This window comes from Coregonus lavaretus (assembly GCF_964263955.1).
Source record: "Coregonus lavaretus genome assembly, contig: HAP1_SCAFFOLD_48, whole genome shotgun sequence".
In the NCBI taxonomy this organism is placed as follows: Eukaryota; Metazoa; Chordata; class Actinopteri; order Salmoniformes; family Salmonidae; genus Coregonus; species Coregonus lavaretus.
The window spans coordinates 2,417,606-2,436,661 of NW_028163311.1; the positions used below are offsets into that span (position 1 = coordinate 2,417,606).

At 41.2% G+C, this 19,056-nt stretch overlaps 1 protein-coding gene across 2 annotated transcripts in view; it reads right to left on the reverse strand.

The window, feature by feature from the left end:
• The window catches only part of LOC311118273 (metalloreductase STEAP3-like), a 237,812-nt gene that overhangs the window by 202,517 nt on the left and 16,239 nt on the right, over nt 1–19,056 (reverse strand). The gene's annotated exons all lie outside the window — the stretch shown is intronic.

Here is a 19,056-nt window from a genome sequence, read left to right on the forward strand (position 1 = left end):
CGCCACATTCGTGTGCTCCTTGCTCTTTTCATGTTTGTCAAATAAAGGATGGTTGAAATTCTTTGAGCCTTTATAAAATGCACCTGTTTTGTCTGCTAGATGTGGATTTGAGCGGCAAATCTTGCACCACATTTCAGTGCCCTCATCGTTAGCTTCAAGCCACTTTTCCGAAAAAAGTATTTTCTTCGGCTCTGGCTCCAGTTGGCGTTTCTTTGTAGGTGGCGAAACGCCAAAGAATCTGCTTAATGTCTGTTGCTTTTTGGACATCCCTGACAGTAGTTGACAAGCAACATGTCATGTGTAAGGTTAGATGAGAAGATCGGTCAAGTACGCAAAGGCGCGTAGTAACACAAGTGTCATTACGCATTCCTGATTTTTGTCGCGCTTGCGTATCTGCGTACCAGTTATGTGCACCCCTGCATATAAAGTCTGACGTGCTTAAATCCAATGGGTTATTTCCTAGTATCGATAAAATCGATTTATTACATTTTAAATCGATGTTAGATCGATATATGTTGTCCAAAATGCCAACTCGCCGAGCACAGATCGATGTAGTTGGATCGTATGAATATAAATCGATACATCGATTTAGTAGATGGATCGTTACACCCCTAACGTATACACACAGGAGATAAGCCATACTCCTGCTCTGACTGTTTAAAGTGCTTCAAAACATCAACTGAGCTAAAACGTCATCGGAGAACACACACAGGAGAGAAGCCTTACTCCTGCTCTGACTGTGTAAAATGCTTCACAACATCAAATGATCTAAAACGTCATCGGAGAACACACACAGGAGAGAAGCCTTACTCCTGCTCTGACTGTGGGGCAAGTTTCTCTCATCTGGGCAACTTCAAAAAACATGAACGTATACACACAGGAGAGAAGCCTTACTCCTGCTCTGACTGTGTAAAATGCTTCACAACATCAAAAGAGCTAAAACTTCATCAGAGAACACACACAGGAGAGAAGCCTTACTCCTGCTCTTATTGTGGGAAGAGTTTCTCTCAACTGGGCAACTTAAAACAACATGAACGTATACATACAGGAGAGAAGCCTTACTCCTGCTCTGACTGTGGGGCAAGTTTCTCTCAACTGGGCCACTTAAAAATACATGAACGTATACACACAGGAGAGAAGCCTTACTTCTGCTCTGATTGTGGGAAGAGTTTCTCTCAACTGGGCACCTTAAAACTACATGAACGTATACACACAGGAGAGAAGCCTTACTCCTGCTCTGACTGTGTAAAGTGCTTCAAAACATCAATTGAGCTTATAGTTCATCAGAGAACACACACAGGAGAGAAGCCTTACTCCTGCTCTGACTGTGGGGCAAGTTTCTCTCATCTGGGCAACTTAAAAAAACATGAACGTACACACACAGGAGAGAAGCCTTACTCCTGCTCTGACTGTGGAAAATGTTTCACAACATCAAAAGAGCTAAAACTTCATCAGAGAACACACACAGGAGAGATGCTTTACTCCTGCTCTTATTGTGGGAAGAGTTTCTCTAAACTGGGCACCTTAAAACAACATGAACGAATACACACAGGAGAGAAGCCTTACTCCTGCTCTGACTGTGGGAAGAGTTTCTCTCAACTGGGCAACTTAAAAACACATGAACGTATACACACAGGAGAGAAGCCTTACTTCTGCTCTGATTGTGGGAAGAGTTTCTCTCAACTGGGCACCTTAAAACAACATGAACGTATACACACAGTAGAGAAGCCTTACTCCTGCACTGACTGTGTAAAGTGCTTCACAACATCAACTGAGCTAATAGTTCATCAGAGAACACACACAGGAGAGAAGCCTTACTCCTGCTCTGACTGTGGGAAGAATTTCTCTCAATTGGTAAATTTAGAGAGACACCAAGGTAAACATAAAGGAGAGAATCCTTACCACTGATCTAAAAACAACAGATGAGCTGCAAGGTCATCAGAGAACACACACAAGAGAGAAGCCTTACTTCTGCTCTTAATGTGTCAAGAGATTCTCCTGATTGGGCAACTTAAAAACACACCAACGGTTACACGCTGGAGAGAAGACTTATCACTGCACTGACTGTGAGACGAGATTCTACAGATTGGGCAATTTAAAAAGACACCAATGTATACATAAGAAGTGGTAGTGGATTGGATCAAATGAAGAAAGCTTAGAACTCTATTTATTGTAATCCAATTGTTTCTCGCTGTGAGAGAACTGTGCAGAGGAAAGGGAGTGTTGTAGAATGTTAGCATCTCTTTACTTTACTGATCAGTGTGCACCTTGTCAGTTTTGCTGTGCTTAGATAGCTTCTACTGTAAAGATATTGAGATAACCTTGGTAGGGAGGACTAGGGTATGGAGGAAACCCTGAGTACATGCATCCATGCCGTGTGTCAGCATTACAGGATGGTGGTGATGGTGTGGGGTGTGTTTTTATGGCACATATTGGGCCCCTTGATAAAAGTGGAACAACGTTTGAATGCCACAGGATATCTCTACATCATTGCCAATCAGGTGCATCCCTTCATGGCAGCAGTTATCCATCTGCAAACATATTTTTTCAGCAGGATTATGCCCCATGCCACAAGGCTTGTCCAGAAAAGTTTCCACGAACATGACAGTGAATTCAGGTTACTGCAGTGGCCTTCCGAGGCACCAGATCTCAATCCAATTGTGCATCTGTTGTAGGAGATGGAACAAGCTATTCGGAGTAGAAATCCACTGCCAGTCAACTTGACACAACTGTGGGAAGCATTGCAGTCAACATGGGCCAGCATCCCTGTGGAACGCTTTCGACACCTTGTAGAGTCCATGCCCCGACGAATTGAGGCTGTTCTGATGACAGACTATCAGCTGTTTAGAAATGACAGGTCCAGAGAGGGGATGCGATGAGGGGGCGTGGCTATGTATGTGATTCACAGTATGCAGGCAAAAAGAAGAATAACTGACCTACGGAAAGAAGAGTTTGAGTGTCTTCAGCTCCGTCCTAAACAACACCCCAGCTCAGTTTCATCTCTGGTAGTGGAGTGCTCTAACATCCACCATGAGTGCTGTTAGTTGGATGCAGTAAAAAGCAGCAGGCCCAATTAGACAGGGTGCAGAGGAGGGCCTTGAGGTTCATCTCCAGAGGTGGAGCAGTCCAACCACAGCTCCCGTCACTGCAGAGCAGGCGAGAACAGGCTGCAGTGCACCTGGTGAAGGACACACTCTTGACCATCCACTGAATGACCTGCTCCCTCCAAGAAGAGGTAACTGCACCACCAGGCTCCTGAGAAACAGCCACAAACTGTCCTGTATAACTGCCCGTACAAACCGCCTGCGAAACGCCACTCTACCCACTGCTATCAGACTGCATAACAACTCCAGCTCTTAAATGGTTTTCCCAAAAATTCTGTTTTTTATAATCACATTTTAATATTTCAATTTCCATCATGAAAAATGTCCTGTAATGTTTCAAGTGTTCTGTATTCTACTTATGTCACGTATTGTGTTATGTATTTAACAGGTAGCCTTGCGGTTTAGAGTGTTGGGCCAGTAACTGAAAGGTCGCTGGTTTGAATCCCGAGCCAACTAGGTCAAAAATCTGTCATTGTGGCCTTGAACAAGGCAATTAACCCCAATTGGTCCTATAAGTCGCTCTGGATAAGAGCATCTGCTAAATTACAAATATATGGAATGAAAAATCATGTTTGTACATGAATTTGTGCTGGGCAACCTCTTCTTCTCTTGTGTATAAATATAACAAAGTGTTTAAAGTGAAATAGTTAGTGTCTATACAGTGCATTCTGAAAGTATTCAGACCCCTTTACTTTTTCAACAAGAAAATACGTTACAGCCTTATTGTAAAAGAGATTTTTTTTTAATTAAAAAATCCCTCATCAATCTACACACAATACCCCATAATGACAAAGTGAAAACTGGTTTAGATATTTTTGCAAATGCATTAGAAATAAAAAACAGATACCTTATTTACATAAGTATTCCAGACCCTTTGCTATGAATCTCGAAATGTTGATCAGGTGCATCCTGTTTCCATTGATCTTCCTTGAGATGTTTATACAACTTGATTGGAGTCCACCTGAGATAAATTCAATTGATTGGACATGGTTTGAAAAGGCACACACTTGTCTATCTAACATCCCACAGTTGACATTGCATGTCAGAGCAAAAACCAAGCCATGAGGTCGAAAGAATTGTCCGTAGAGCTCCGAGACAGGATTGTGTCGAGGCACAGATCTGGGGAAGGGTACCAAAAAATTTCTGCAGCATTGAAGGTCCCCAAGAACACAGTGGCCTCCTCCATTCTTAAATGGAAGAAGTTTGGAATCACCAAGACTCTTCCTAGAGCTGTCCGCCCGGCCAAACTGAGCAATCGGGGGAGAAGGGCCTTGGTCAGGGAGGTGACCAAGAACCAGATGATCACTTTGACAGAGCTCCAGAGTTCAGCCTGCTTGGAGTTTGCCAAGAGGCACCTAAAGGACTCTGACCATGAGAAATAAGACTCTCTGGTCTGATGTTACCAAGATTGAACTCTTTGGCCTGAATGCCAAGCGTCACATCTGGAGGAAACCTGGCACCAAGCCTACGGTGAAGCATGGTTGTGGCAGTATCATGCTGTGCGGATGTTTTTCAGAGGCAGGGACTGGGAGACTAGTCAGGATCGAGGGAATAATGAACGGAGCAAAGTACAGAGAGATCCTTGATGAAAACCTGCTCCAGAGCGCTCAGGACTTCAGACTGGGGCGAAGGTTCACCTGGCCCAGCCAGAGCCCAGACTTGAACCTGATTTAACATCTCTAGAGAGACCAGAAAATAGCTGTGCAGCAACGCTCCCCATCCAACCTGACAGAGCTTGCGAGGATCTGCAGAGATGAATGGATGAAACTCCCCAAATACAGGTGTTCCAACCTTGTAGCGTCTTACCCAAGAAGACATGATGCTGTAATCGCTGCCAAAGGTGCTTCAAGAAAGTACTGAGTAAAGGGTCTGAATACTTATGGAAATTTGATATCTGTTTTTTATCAATAAATTAGGAAAAACTTCTAAAAGCCTGTCTTTTGCTTTGACATTATGTGGTATTGTTTGTAGATTGATGAGGGGGGGAAAACTATTTCATCCATTTTAGAATATGGATGTAACATAATAATATGTGGAAAAAGTCAAGGGGTCTGAATACTTTCCGAATGCACTGTATATAACTATCATTGACTAGGTATTGGCACACCATGTATATAGCCAAGCTATCATTGACTAGGTATTGGCACCCCATGGATATAGCCAAGCTATCATTGACTAGGTATTGGCACCCCATGTATACAGGTAAAAGTCAGTAAATTAGAATATTTTGAAAAACTTGATTTATTTCAGTAATTGCATTCAAAAGGTGTAACTTGTACATGATATTTATTCATTGCACACAGACTGATGCATTCAAATGTTTATTTCATTTAATTTTGATGATTTGAAGTGGCAACAAATGAAAATCCAAAATTCCGTGTGTCACAAAATTAGAATATTACTTAAGGCTAATACAAAAAAGGGATTTTTTAGAAATGTTGGCCAACTGAAAAGTATGAAAATGAAAAATATGAGCATGTACAATACTCAATACTTGGTTGGAGCTCCTTTTGCCTCAATTACTGCATTAATGCGGCGTGGCATGGAGTCGATGAGTTTCTGGCACTGCTCAGGTGTTATGAGAGCCCAGGTTGCTCTGATAGTGGCCTTCAACTCTTCTGCGTTGTTGGGTCTGGCATTCTGCATCTTCCTTTTCACAATACCCCACAGATTTTCTATGGGGCTAAGGTCAGGGGAGTTGGCTGGCCAATTTAGAACAGAAATACCATGGTCCGTAAACCAGGCACGGGTAGATTTTGCGCTGTGTGCAGGCGCCAAGTCCTGTTGGAACCTGAAATCTCCATCTCCATAGAGCAGGTCAGCAGCAGGAAGCATGAAGTGCTCTAAAACTTGCTGGTAGACGGCTGCGTTGACCCTTGATCTCAGGAAACAGAGTGGACTGACACCAGCAGATGACATGGCACCCCAAACCATCACTGATGGTGGAAACTTTACACTAGACTTCAGGCAACGTGGATCCTGTGCCTCTCCTGTCTTCCTCCAGACTCTGGGACCTCGATTTCCAAAGGAAATGCAAAATTTGCTTTCGTCAGAAAACATGACTTTAGACCACTCAGCAGCAGTCCAGCTCTTTTTTTCCTTAGCCCAGGTGAGACGCTTTTCGCGCTGTTTCTTGGTCAACAGTGGCTTGACACGAGGTATGCGGCAGTTGAAACCCATGTCTTTCAAGCGTCTCTTGGTGGTGGATCTTGAAGCCCTGACTCCAGCAGCTGTCCACTCCTTGTGAATCTCCCCCACATTTTTGAATGGGTTTTTTTTCACAATCTTGACTAGGGCGCGGTGATCCCTATCGCTTGTACACTTTTTCTGACCACAGTTTTTCCTTCCCTTTGCCTCTCTATTAATGTGTTTGGACACAGAGCTCTGAGAACAGCCAGCCTCTTCTGCAATAACCTTTTGTGTCTTTCCCTCCTTGTGCAATGTGTCGATGGTCGCCTTTTGGACAGCTGTCAAATCTGAAGTCTTCCCCATGTTTGTGTAGGCTTCAGAACTGGACTGAGAGACCATTTAAAGCCCTTTGCAGGTGTTTTGAGTTAATCAGCTGATTATTTTGTGGCACCAGGTGTCTTCAAAATGTAACCCTTACACAATATTCTAATTTTGTGACACACGGAATTTTGGATTTTCATTTGTTGCCACTTCAAATCATCAAAATTAAATGAAATAAACATTTGAATGCATCAGTCTGTGTGCAATGAATAAATATAATGTACAAGTTACACCTTTTGAATGCAATTACTGAAATAAATCAAGTTTTTCAAAATATTCTAATTTACTGACTTTTACCTGTATAGCCAAGCTACCATTGACCAGGTATTGGCACCCCATGTATATAGCCAAGCTATCATTGACTAGGTATTGGCACCCCATGTATATAGCCAAGCTACCATTGACCAGGTATTGGCACCCCATGTATATAGCCAAGCTACCATTGACTAGGTATTGGCACCCCATGTATATAGCCAAGCTACCATTGACTAGGTATTGGCACCCCATGTATATAGCCAAGCTATCATTGCTCATCGTGTATTAATTCCTTGTGCTACAATCTTTTTCCTATTATTATAATTGTTGTATTGTGTTCTCCATTGTTGGTCAACATTTCACTGTTAGTCTACACCTGTTGTTTACCAAACATGTGACAAAATGAAATGAGTACGTATTTAGTTAATTGTCTTCTAAAACTATACTGAAAAAATATGTAAACTTGACATGTAAAGTGTTGGTCCCATGTTTCATGAGCTGAAATAAAAGATCCCAGAAAGTTTCCATATGCACAAAAAGCTTATTTCTCTCAAATTTGGTGCACAAATTTGTTTCCATTTCTGTTAGTGAGCATTTCTCCTTTGCCAAGATAATCAATCCCACCTGGCAGGTGTGGCATATCAAGAAGCTGATTAAACAGGTGCACCTTGTGCTGGGTATAATAAAAGGCCACTCTGAAATGTGCAGTTTTGTCACAACACAATGCCACAGATGTCTACATTTTGAGGGAGTGCGCAATTGGCATGCTGACCAGAGCTGTTGCCAGAGAGTTGAATGTAAATTTCTCTACCGAGAATTTGGCATAAAGTCCAACTGGCTTCACAGCCACAGACCATGTGTCACCGTGCAAGCCCAGGACCTCCACATCTGGCTTCTTCACCTGCAGGATCATCTGAGACCAGCCACCCGGACAGCTGATGAAACTGAGGAGTGTTTATATTTGTAATAAAGCCCTTTAGTGGGGAAAATGTATTCTTATTGGCTGATGGGTGCCCTTGTCATGTGAAATCCATAGATTAGGGCCTAATGAATGTATTTCAATTGACATATTTCCTTATATGAACTGTACCCCAGTAAAATTGTTGAATGTTGTGTTTATATTTTTGTTCAGTTAGTTAAAATCTTACCAAAAAAGTGATTATGAATATGTTTGGAAAACTGCATTGATCTGCCAATGAAAAATAATGTTTGTACATGAATTTGTACTGGTCAACCTCTCCTTCTCTTTTGTATTCAGTTCTTCCATATTAGATCTGACTGTATGAATGGTTCTTATGGTTGTGTTCAGTTCTTCCATATTAGATCTGACCGTATTAATGGTTCTTATGGGCTGAGTGCCTGGAGTGACTACAGTCATACCAAGTTTTCTTTGACCCTGTCTCACCCTGTCTCACAAGGACAGAACCACGTCTCTATCACACTCCAGCCCAGAAGGTGGCAGTGATGTACCTTTAACGTTGGTCTGAACACCACCAATAAACACCATAGAAGAAGAATGCATGCTTAGCAACAACCAAGGGGCCATGCAGCTTTCCACTGTCCCAAAGACTGTCTATTATATGGAACAGATTGGCATGTGACCACTCTAACAATGTAGACACGTCCTCAAAGATTGGACATGAATCTGTGTTGGTCAAACTCTTCTCTTCTCTATCATTAAATACAACAAAACTATGTTTTAAGTTAAATATGTAGTGTTTGTCTAAAGCTGTAAAAAAAGACCTGAAATGAGCATCACAAAGATACATTTGACCTATGCACTAACAAGCTTTTTCAATATACGCAGCTTTGTCACCAGCTGCAGTACTGTAGCTTTATTCATCTACTGTACTTCAATCAACATGTACTCACATTGGATGGATTGATTAGGATTCAAACCATGTCTTAAACTGCTACCTAGCTAGTTACAAGCCACAACACACATGTAAAGTTGCTGTAGAACTCTTTCATGGGGTGTGAAAATATATGTAATCAAAACTACTGGATATCTTTAGAAGTCAAATTGTTCTACAATTTTCTTACACTGAGAATGTGGAATAGTTTTTGTAGGTCGGCAGGATAAACACTATATTTAATCTCTATTAATATTTAAGCTTGCAAAATGTAAAGGGGTGTGTAGACTTTCACTGTGACTGTATACGTACCATTGACTTGCAGTGGATTTGTGCCACAAATGCTAAAAAGTTAGCAGTTATAACAATAGTAAGATAAACAATATATGCCCAGGACTATATTGAGGGACAGACTGTTGAAATGCCCAGTTGATTACGGAAACAGTCTTGTAGAACTCTGGCATTGATGGTCCATCTGAGGGTGAGTCATTGATATGAATGCTCAGAGTAAAAGAGCTGTGAACTCACCTGTGATGGCCCACGTCTACCACAACCTTTCCTATTGTGTTTGTAAGCACCACAGCATTTTAGGCAGCCATTGTTCAAAATGTGTTCATACATACAGTACAATGGGAGGGCGTGTGGAAGGAACAGGGGAGAACCAGGAGTTTGATCTCTGACTTCTATTTAGGACTGGGATCCCTCTGTGGGCTGGGCTTTTCAGAATATCTCTTGATTCTCTTTTAAACATGCTGGAAACCTAAAGGACAGCCTAGTAAGAGCAGATGAATATGTTCCCCCTCAGCATTTCCTATCCACCCTCCCCTCAAATCATTGTGAGAACTGTAATGTGATGACCAATGGGGATTTCTTTCTTCACCCTCATACTGGAAATAAAATGTATGTCCTGGGTAGAATTTCCTGTAAAACAAAATGTGTGGTATATTTCCTGATGTGCCCATGTGGCTATTATTATGTTGGAAAGTCTAAGAGAAAATTGAAAGCTGAGAGAGCAACTCCCCTGCAGTGTTGCCAACTAATTTTCAGGGGAAGTTGTTAGAGGCAGGTCAATGTGTTGCTAAATGACGTTGTGATGTCATTGCGTGATGACATCATTACATTTTACATTTTAGTCATTTAGCAGACGCTCTTATCCAGAGCGACTTACAGTTAGTGAATGCATACATGTTTTTTTTGTTTTTTTTCATACTGGCCCCCCGTGGTAAACAAACCCACATCCCTGCCGGCCAAACCCTCCTCTACCTTGGACGACGCTGGACCAATTGTGTGCTGCCCAGGGGAAGTTGTTAGAGGCAGGTCAATGTGTTGCTAAAAGTTGCTAAAAGACGTTGTGATGTCATTACGTGATGACATCATTACATTTACATTTTAGTCATTTAGCAGACGCTCTTATCCAGACCGACTTACAGTTAGTGAGTTTATACATTTTTCGTTATAACATAAAACCTCGTCATTACGTAGAATACACAATAACGTTACTCAAATTGACTGGCGTCTTGTCGACAAATATGATTTGGCATTTGTTCGTTTAGATTTGTTTGTTTATTATCACGTATTTGTACAAGTAATATAAACACATAACATTTTATATGATCAGATATTTTTATTTTTAAACACAACACATTGAATTATTGAACAATTACACATTACACATTATTGAAGAATTACATTTGATTTATTTTCTTAACTAGTAAACCTACACATTCTGAACAATTATAGTCTCAAGCAGTGTATTGGTAGTTAGTTAACATGCTACCTGACTGATCAACAATTATAGGTACAAGCTAATAACAAGGTATATATGCTATCTTATTGAACAAGCAACTTAACTCAAATAATGATGTGGCGCTAGGCATCTCTCTCCAGCTCTCCAGGTTGTTGTGCTGCTTGGCTGGCCTGCTGCTGCCTGTGCACGAGCTGAGCGCCTGCTGCTGACGTCACTCACAATGCACTTTTGCAGCCAGCCATGTGTGTTGTGACTGAGTGTGTGACAGATAAAATCGTTTTTGTGTCATTTAGAGGGAAAATGTGTGCATTTTAGTGTTTGAGTCACTTTTCAAAAGTTGCTAAAAGTTCCAAATAAGTTTTTAAAAGTAGCTAAATTTTTTGCTAGGTGCTGTTTGAATTTTTTTTTGCCAGGGTAGTCTGAAAAGTTGCTAAATATAGCAACAAAATAGCTAGCTAAGTTGGCATCACTGGGCCCTACCCCATTACATGAGAACAGGTTATCTGCCGCTGCCTCCTCCTCCTCCAGGACACTTCTACTTTGCATAGAGTTGATCAATCTGTTGATTGTGGCCTGTGGAATGTTGTCCCATTCCTCTTCAGTGGCTGTGCGAAGTTGCTGTATATTGACAGGAACTGGAACAAGCTGTGGTACATGTCGATCCAGCCCTCCCAAACATGCTCAATGGGTGACATGTCTGGTGAGTATGCAGGACATGGAAGAACTGGGACATTTTCAGCCTCCAGGAATTGTGTACAGATCCTTGTGACATTGGGCCGTGCCTTATCATGCTGAAACATGACGTGATGTCGGCAGGACAATGGGCCTCAGGATGGTAACTGTGCATTACATTTGCCATTGATAAAATACATTTTTGTTCCTTCCCCGTAGCTTATGCCTGCCCATACCATAACCCTGACACGAACATGTGGTACTCTGTTCACAACATTGACATCAGCAAACAAGCTCGCCCACACACCACCATACACTTGGTCTGCAGTTGTGAGGGTAGTTGGACATACTGCCTAATTCTCTAAAACAAAGTTGGAGGTGGCTTATGGTATAGAAATTACCATTAAATTATCTGGCAACAGCTCTGGTGGACATTCCAGCAGTCAGCATGCCAGTTGCATGCTCCCTCAAAACTTGAGATATCTGTGGCATTGTCAGTGGTAGAAAAAGCACCCAATTGTCATACTTGAGTAAAAGTAAAGATACCTTAATAGAAAATGACTCAAGTAAAACTGAAAGTCACCCAGTAAAATACTACTTGAGTAAAATTCTATAAGTATTTGGTTTTAAATATACTTAATTATCAAAAGTAAATGTAATTGTTAAAATATACTTCACTATCAAAAGTAAAAGTAAACGTATTAATAATTTCAAATTCCTTATTAAGTAAACCAGATGATACCATTTTTTATTTTAAATTGTATTTATGGATAGCTGTCACGATCGTTATGAGAAGCGGACCAAGGCGCAGCGTGGTAAGCGTACATCTTTATTAATTAACGTACTTAACACACACGAAACAACAACAAACCAAACGATACGTGAAGTCCTAGGTTATACACCAAAACAAACCTTACGGAACAAGATCCCACAATAAACAGTGCTAAACAGGCTGCCTAAGTATGGTCCCCAATCAGAGACAAGCTACAGCTGCCTCTGATTGGGACCCACCCTGGCCAACATAGAAATACACGAACTAGATAAACAACATAGAAAATACAACATAGACACTACACACCCTGGCTCAACATTGAAGAGTCCCCAGAGCCAGGGCGTGACAATAGCCAAGGGCACACTCCAACACTCAGATATCATTTACAAACTAAACTAGTTTAGTGAGTCCGCCAGATCAGAGGCAGTAGGGATGACCAGGGATGTTCCGTTGATAATTGCGTGAATTTGACAATTTTTCTGTCCTAAGCATTCAAAATTTAACGAGTACTTTTGGGTGTCAGGGAAAATGTATGGAGTAAAAAGTATATATTTTTCTTTCGGAATGTAGTCGAGTAAAAGTTGTCAAAAATATAAATTGTAAAGTACAGATACCCCAAAAAACGACTTAAGTAGTACTTTAAAGTATTTTTACTTAAGTACTTTACACCACTGGGCATTGTGTTGTGTGACAAAACTTCACATTTTAGAGTGTCTCCCTTATGGGGTATCTCATATATCCCAGCTTTACATAGGGTGGTAGATAGGCTTACCCTGGCGTAACGTTTTGATAACAATATAAATCTCTCTAGGACAAGGTGACTTTGATCAATATATTCGCCTGCAGTTACCCCGCAACTTAAAAAACGGCCCTTTTCTAAAAACAACATTTCATGAAATAACTCTAAAAGTGTAAACTGTAGCAATTTATTTCCCTTTATAGCTTATTAGCCTAAGCATGACCTTCATCCATGCTGGAATACCCATCCACGACCCATTTTCAATGCCCTGGCTGAGGGAAGGAGGTTCTCACCCAAGATTTGACGGTACATGGCCCCGTCCATCGTCCCTTTGATGCGGTGAAGTTGTCCTGTCCCCTTAGCAGAAAAACACCCCCAAAGCATAATGTTTCCACCTCCATGTTTGACGGTGGGGATGGTGTTCTTGGGGTCATAGGCAGCATTCCTCCACCTCCAAACACGCGAGTTGAAATGATGCCAAAGAGCTCCATTTTGGTCTCATCTGACCACAACACTTTCACCCAGTTCTCCTCTGAATCATTCAGATGTTCATTGGCAAACTTCAGACGGCCCTGTATATGTGCTTTCTTGAGCAGGGGGACCTTGCGGGCGCTGCAGGATTTCAGTCCTTCACGGCGTAGTGTGTTACCAAATGATTTCTTGGTGACTATGGTCCCAGCTGCCTTGAGATCATTGACAATATCCTCCCGTGTAGTTCTGGGCTGATTCCTCACCGTTCTCATGATCATTATAACTCCACGAGGTGAGATCTTGCATGGAGCCCAAGAGCCCCAGGCCGAGGGAGATTGACAGTTATTTTGTGTTTCTTCCATTTGCGAATAATCGCACCAACTGTTGTCACCTTCTCACCAAGCTGCTTGCCGATGGTCTTGTAGCCCATTCCAGCCTTGTGTAGGTCTACAATACTGTCCCTGACATCCTTGGGGAGCTCTCTGGTCTTGGCCATGGTGAAGAGTTTGGGATCTGATTGATTGATTGCTTCTGTGGACAGGTGTCTTTTATACAGGTAACAAGCTGAGATTAGGAGCACTCCCTTTAAGAGTGTGCTCCTAATCTCAGCTCGTTACCTGTATAAAAGACACCTGGGAGCCAGAAGTCTTTCTGATTGAGAGGGAGTCAAATACCTATTTCCCAATTTATAGCATTTTTGACATGTGTTTTTCTGGATTTATTTTGTTATTCTGTCTCTCACTGTTCAAATAAACCTACCGTTAAAATTAGACTGATAATTTCTTTGTCAGTGGGCAAACGTACAAAATCAGCAGGGGATCAAATACTTTTTTCCCCCACTGTAATATTAACTTGAGCACCCCCAGAAAACATTCACAAATTACAAACTCATAAATCCATTTTTATAATACTGTAATATTGTTCTAAAAGTTCAGTTTGAGGTTCTCCAAATCAAATACTAAAACATATAGTCCAACTTGGTGCGCACCAGTTTACCATGGACTGTAGGCTACAGTAGGCTCACCATTTACGATCTTGCTTTAGGGCCTTTTCGGCCGTCTTCGTGGTTATATGCAGGAACCATAAATTGTACCATTGTAAGCTAATAAATACTTTTCCAAATTAGAACTCATGAATATTCATGCAATAAGGCCAGAGGAGGTGTGGTGTATGGCCAATATACCACGGCTAAGGGCTGTTAGGCACGATGCAATGCCTCAGTCGCCTAATTGCTATTATAAACTGGTTACCAACATATGTAGAACAGTAAAAAAAATATATATATATTTAGTCATACCTGTGGTGTACGTCTGATATACCAAGGCTTTCAGCCAATCAGCATTCAGGGCTCGAACAACCTCGACCACCCAATGTATATTTACTACAGTAAAATAATATAGTGCACCAACTACATAAATATCTGATAGGGGCCATTATCTTCTATGTGGACTTTAAACGAACATCAAAATGGAGGACGCCATTTTAACAGCTCGTAAGATTATACATGTTTACACAAAACCAATAACATGAAAAACGAACACACACTGTTTTACATTAAAGGCCATACCCTGTTCAAAGGCACTTCAATATTTTCTTGCCGGTTCACCCTCTGAATGGCACACATACACAACCCATGTCTCAATTGTCTCAAGGCTTATAAATCCTTATTTAACCTGTCTCTTCCCCTTCATCTACACTGATATAAAGTGGATTCAACAGGTAACATCAATAAGACATCAAAGCATTCACCTGGTCAGTCTGTCATGGAAAGAGCAGGTGTTCCTAATGTTTTGAGAATTCAGTGTATTTTTTTAGTTGACGCATGTCATGTCTGATATACATGAATAAAAGTGTTATTCACCCTGGACATGAGACTTGATTTCTGAACTTTTGAATTATAAGCTCTAAGTGTTGTCTTGATTGATAAAGTCTGCATGTTGATTAAGTTACCATGGTAAAAATGTGAAGACCAACATGCTATGAAAAAGTTATTTTGCATTTAGTCATCCCCCAAATGTGACCATTGAAAGCCTTGACCGTTGCATCCTTCCTCAGGGAACGGCCTGCTGGCATCAGGGTGGCATGTTTTTTGATATGCTGCTCTGGAGTTCCATGGCCAAGCAGACTCCCTTGGGGACAGGGGGAAGAACACATTTTTATTCAAGTCTGGGAGACTTTTAGAGGGAGAGAGCATGAGTTCTGAAGTACAGTAAACCCAACCAGGGACCCTGAATTATCTGCTCTATCACACAGACAGCACTAGTGAAGGCCTTGATTATCTGCTCTATCACACAGACAGCACTAGTGAAGACCTTGATTATCTGCTCCATCACACAGACAGCACTAGTGAAGACCTTGATTATCTGCTCCATCACACAGACAGCACTAGTGAAGACCTTGATTATCTGCTCTATCACACAGACAGCACTAGTGAAGGCCTTGATTATCTGCTATATCACACAGACAGCACTAGTGAAGACCTTGATTATCTGCTCTATCACACAGACAGCACTAGTGAAGACCTTGATTATCTGCTCTATCACACAGACAGCACTAGTGAAGGCCTTGATTATCTGCTATATTACACAGACAGCACTAGTGAAGACCTTGATTATCTGCTCTATCACACAGACAGCACTAGTGAGGTTGCATCAGTATACTATTACAAATGGAGCCTACTTCTCTGTGCTCTGGAGAGATGGCAGGTAATTGGTCAGAAGGCTCTGGAGGTCCTTGGAATGTTCTGTCTCTAGCACCTGGAGAGGGATGGATAGAAGTACTGAGTGTGCTTGAAAGAAAGCAAGAGAGTTAACCTGTAATAAGTATTACATTGTTGATTATTGAGGACTGTTCATGTCAGGGTTATGGTATGGGCAGGCATAAGCTACAGAGAAGGAACAAAATTGCATTTTCTTAATGGCAAATTTAATGCACAGAGATACCATGACAAGATCCTGAGGCCCATTGTCCTGCCGACATCACGTCATGTTTCAGCATGATAATGCATGGCCCAATGTCGCAAGGATCTGTACACAATTCCAGGAAGCTGAAAATGTCCCAGTTCTTCCATGTCCTGCATACTCACAAGACATGTCAACCATTGAGCATGTTTGGGAGGGCTGGATCGACGTGTACCACAGTTTGTTCCAGTTCCCACCAATATACACCAACTTCGCACAACTACTGAAGAGGAATGGGACAACATTCCACAGGCCACAATCAACAGATTGATCAACTCTATGCAAAGTAGAAGTGTCCTGGAGGAGGAGGAGGCAGCGGCAGATACCCCGTTCTCATGTAATGCGGTACGGCCCAGTGATGCCAACTTAGCAATTTTGTTGCCAGATTTAGCAACTTTTCAGACTACCCTGGCAACTATTTTTTTCAAACAGCACCTAGCAACAAATGTAGCTACTTTTAAAAAACGTATTTGGAACTTTTAGCAACTTTTGAAAAGTGACTCAAACACTAAAATGCACACATTTTACCTCTAAATGACACTAAAACGATTTTATCTGTCACACACTCAGTCACAATACACATGGCTGGCTGCAAAAGTGCATTGTGAGTGACGTCAGCAGCAGGCGCTCAGCTCGTGCACAGGCAGCAGCAGGCCAGCCAAGCAGCACAACAACCTGGAGAGAGCTGGAGAGAGATGCCTAGCGCACACATCATTATTTGAGTTAAGTTGCTTGTTCAATAAGATAGCATATATACCTTGTTATTAGCTTGTACCTATAATTGTTGATCAGTTAGGTAGCATGTTTACTAACTACCAATACACTACTAGTTAATAAGAATATAAATCAAATGTAATTGTTCCATAATGTGTAATGTGTAATTGTTTAATAATTCAATGTGTTGTGTTTATGAATAAAACAATCTGATCATATATATATGTTATGTGTTTATATTACTTTTACAAATACATATATGTGATAATAAACAAACAAATCTAAACTAACAAATGTCAAATCATATTTGTCACCGAGATGGCCAGTCAATTTGATTAACGTTATTGTGTATTCTATGTAATGATGCAGTTTTACGTTATTACGTAATGACTTCATCACGCAAAGACATCACAACGTTATTGAGCAACTTTTAGCAACAAATCGACCTGCCTCTAGCAACTTCCGCTGAAAATGAGTTGGCAACACTGGTAGGGCCGTCCCAAGGATCCCGAAATGCACGGACCGTTGCACAGTAGTAGTGGGGGAACAGGAAGTTCCGGCAGGCGCGCCCATCCCACGTTCTTCACAATAAAGAAAGCGCCATAACTGTGCAGTCAAGAAGATAACCTTTGTGTCCGTTTCATTGTATTACTACAGGTATGTAATAGCACGTTTAAACTTTCTAATGTCGAAAGAACATGTCATACCATGCTAGTTAACACATCTGTTAAGGTATTATCACGTTTGGTAAAGGTTTGATGTGTTATTTTTGTGTCAAACCGAGTAAGTGAAAGAACGTGATAAAAACTATTTTACAAGTCACATAGCTAGAGACTTTGGGTTTGTCTGAGTGAACGTACATAATTTTCTAATTTTAGTTTAATAAATAATCAATTTATTTGAGATTACTGAGTTCGTTTAGCATATTATTACTTTTGTGTAAAATTCCCATGCTGGTAAAATGGCGGTGCCCTCTCGGTCAGCGTCAACGGACTTCAGTGAGGACAGTGCGGGTGCATCAGATAGAGACAATTTCACGGTCGCACTACTGTTTTGAAGCTGAATGTAATGATTATCAGTTTTCTACATGTGTACTAATATTCAGACACATTCTGTTGTTTCTGTCTTTATCAATAAATGTTGCTATGGTGTGAACAGGAAATACAATTGTATTGCAAAAGAGGCCACAGTTCTGAAGAAGATATGGCGGTGGATGCACTGCAACCAGTTGCAAAGGTTGTACGTCAATCAAGTGATCTGGATACACTTATTTTGAAGGTGGATTTTTTAGTATTCATAGCCACAGTTATTAATTTTACTGCACAATAAGTCCAAGAAGCTGGACATCATTATATCTGTAGCTGAGAAGTTTTTGGGCCTCCAAGACTTCACGGCAGAAGCCCTGCAAGGTCTACTGTAGCCAGAAAATGTTCCACCCTCACAGGATCCTTCTGAGCCTGTGTAGGGACCTGATTAGAACAGAAAAGCAGGCTGATTTAGTTCAATTTTAATATAGTTATTGATAGTTTGTATGATTTTTTAGAAATACTGTATACACTGAACAAACATATAAACGCAACATGTAAAGTGTTGGTCCCATGTTTCATGAGGTGAAATAAAAGATCCCAGAAATGTTCCAGACACAAACTTATTTCTAAAATGTTGTGCACACATTTGTTTACATCCCAGTTGATATACCCACAGGTGTGGTATATTAAGAAGCTGATTAAATAGCATGATCATCATTACACAGGTGCACCTTGTGCTGGGGACAAGAGTAGCTGAATAGGTTCTTGGCAGCATCTAATGGGGATCCCTAACAAATACAAAAATGCCACTCTAAAATGTGCAGTTTTTTCACACAACACAATGCCACAGATGTCTCAAGTTTTGAGGGAGCATGCAATTGGCATGCTGACTGCAGGAATGTCCACCAGAGCTGTTGCCAGAGAATGTTAGGTTAATTTCTCTACCATTAGCTGCCTCCAATGTTGTTTTAGAGAATTTTGCCCAACCAGCCTCACAACTGCTGACCACCGTGTAATGGCGTTGTGTGGGCGTGCGGTTTGCTGATGTCAGTGTTGTGAACAGGGTACCCCATGGTGGTATCGGGGTTATGGTACAGTGGGGAAAAAAAGTATTTAGTCAGCCACCAATTGTGCAAGTTCTCCCACTTAAAAAGATGAGAGGCCTCTAATTTTCATCATAGGTACACGTCAACTATGACAGACAAAATGAGATTTTTTTTCTCCAGAAAAT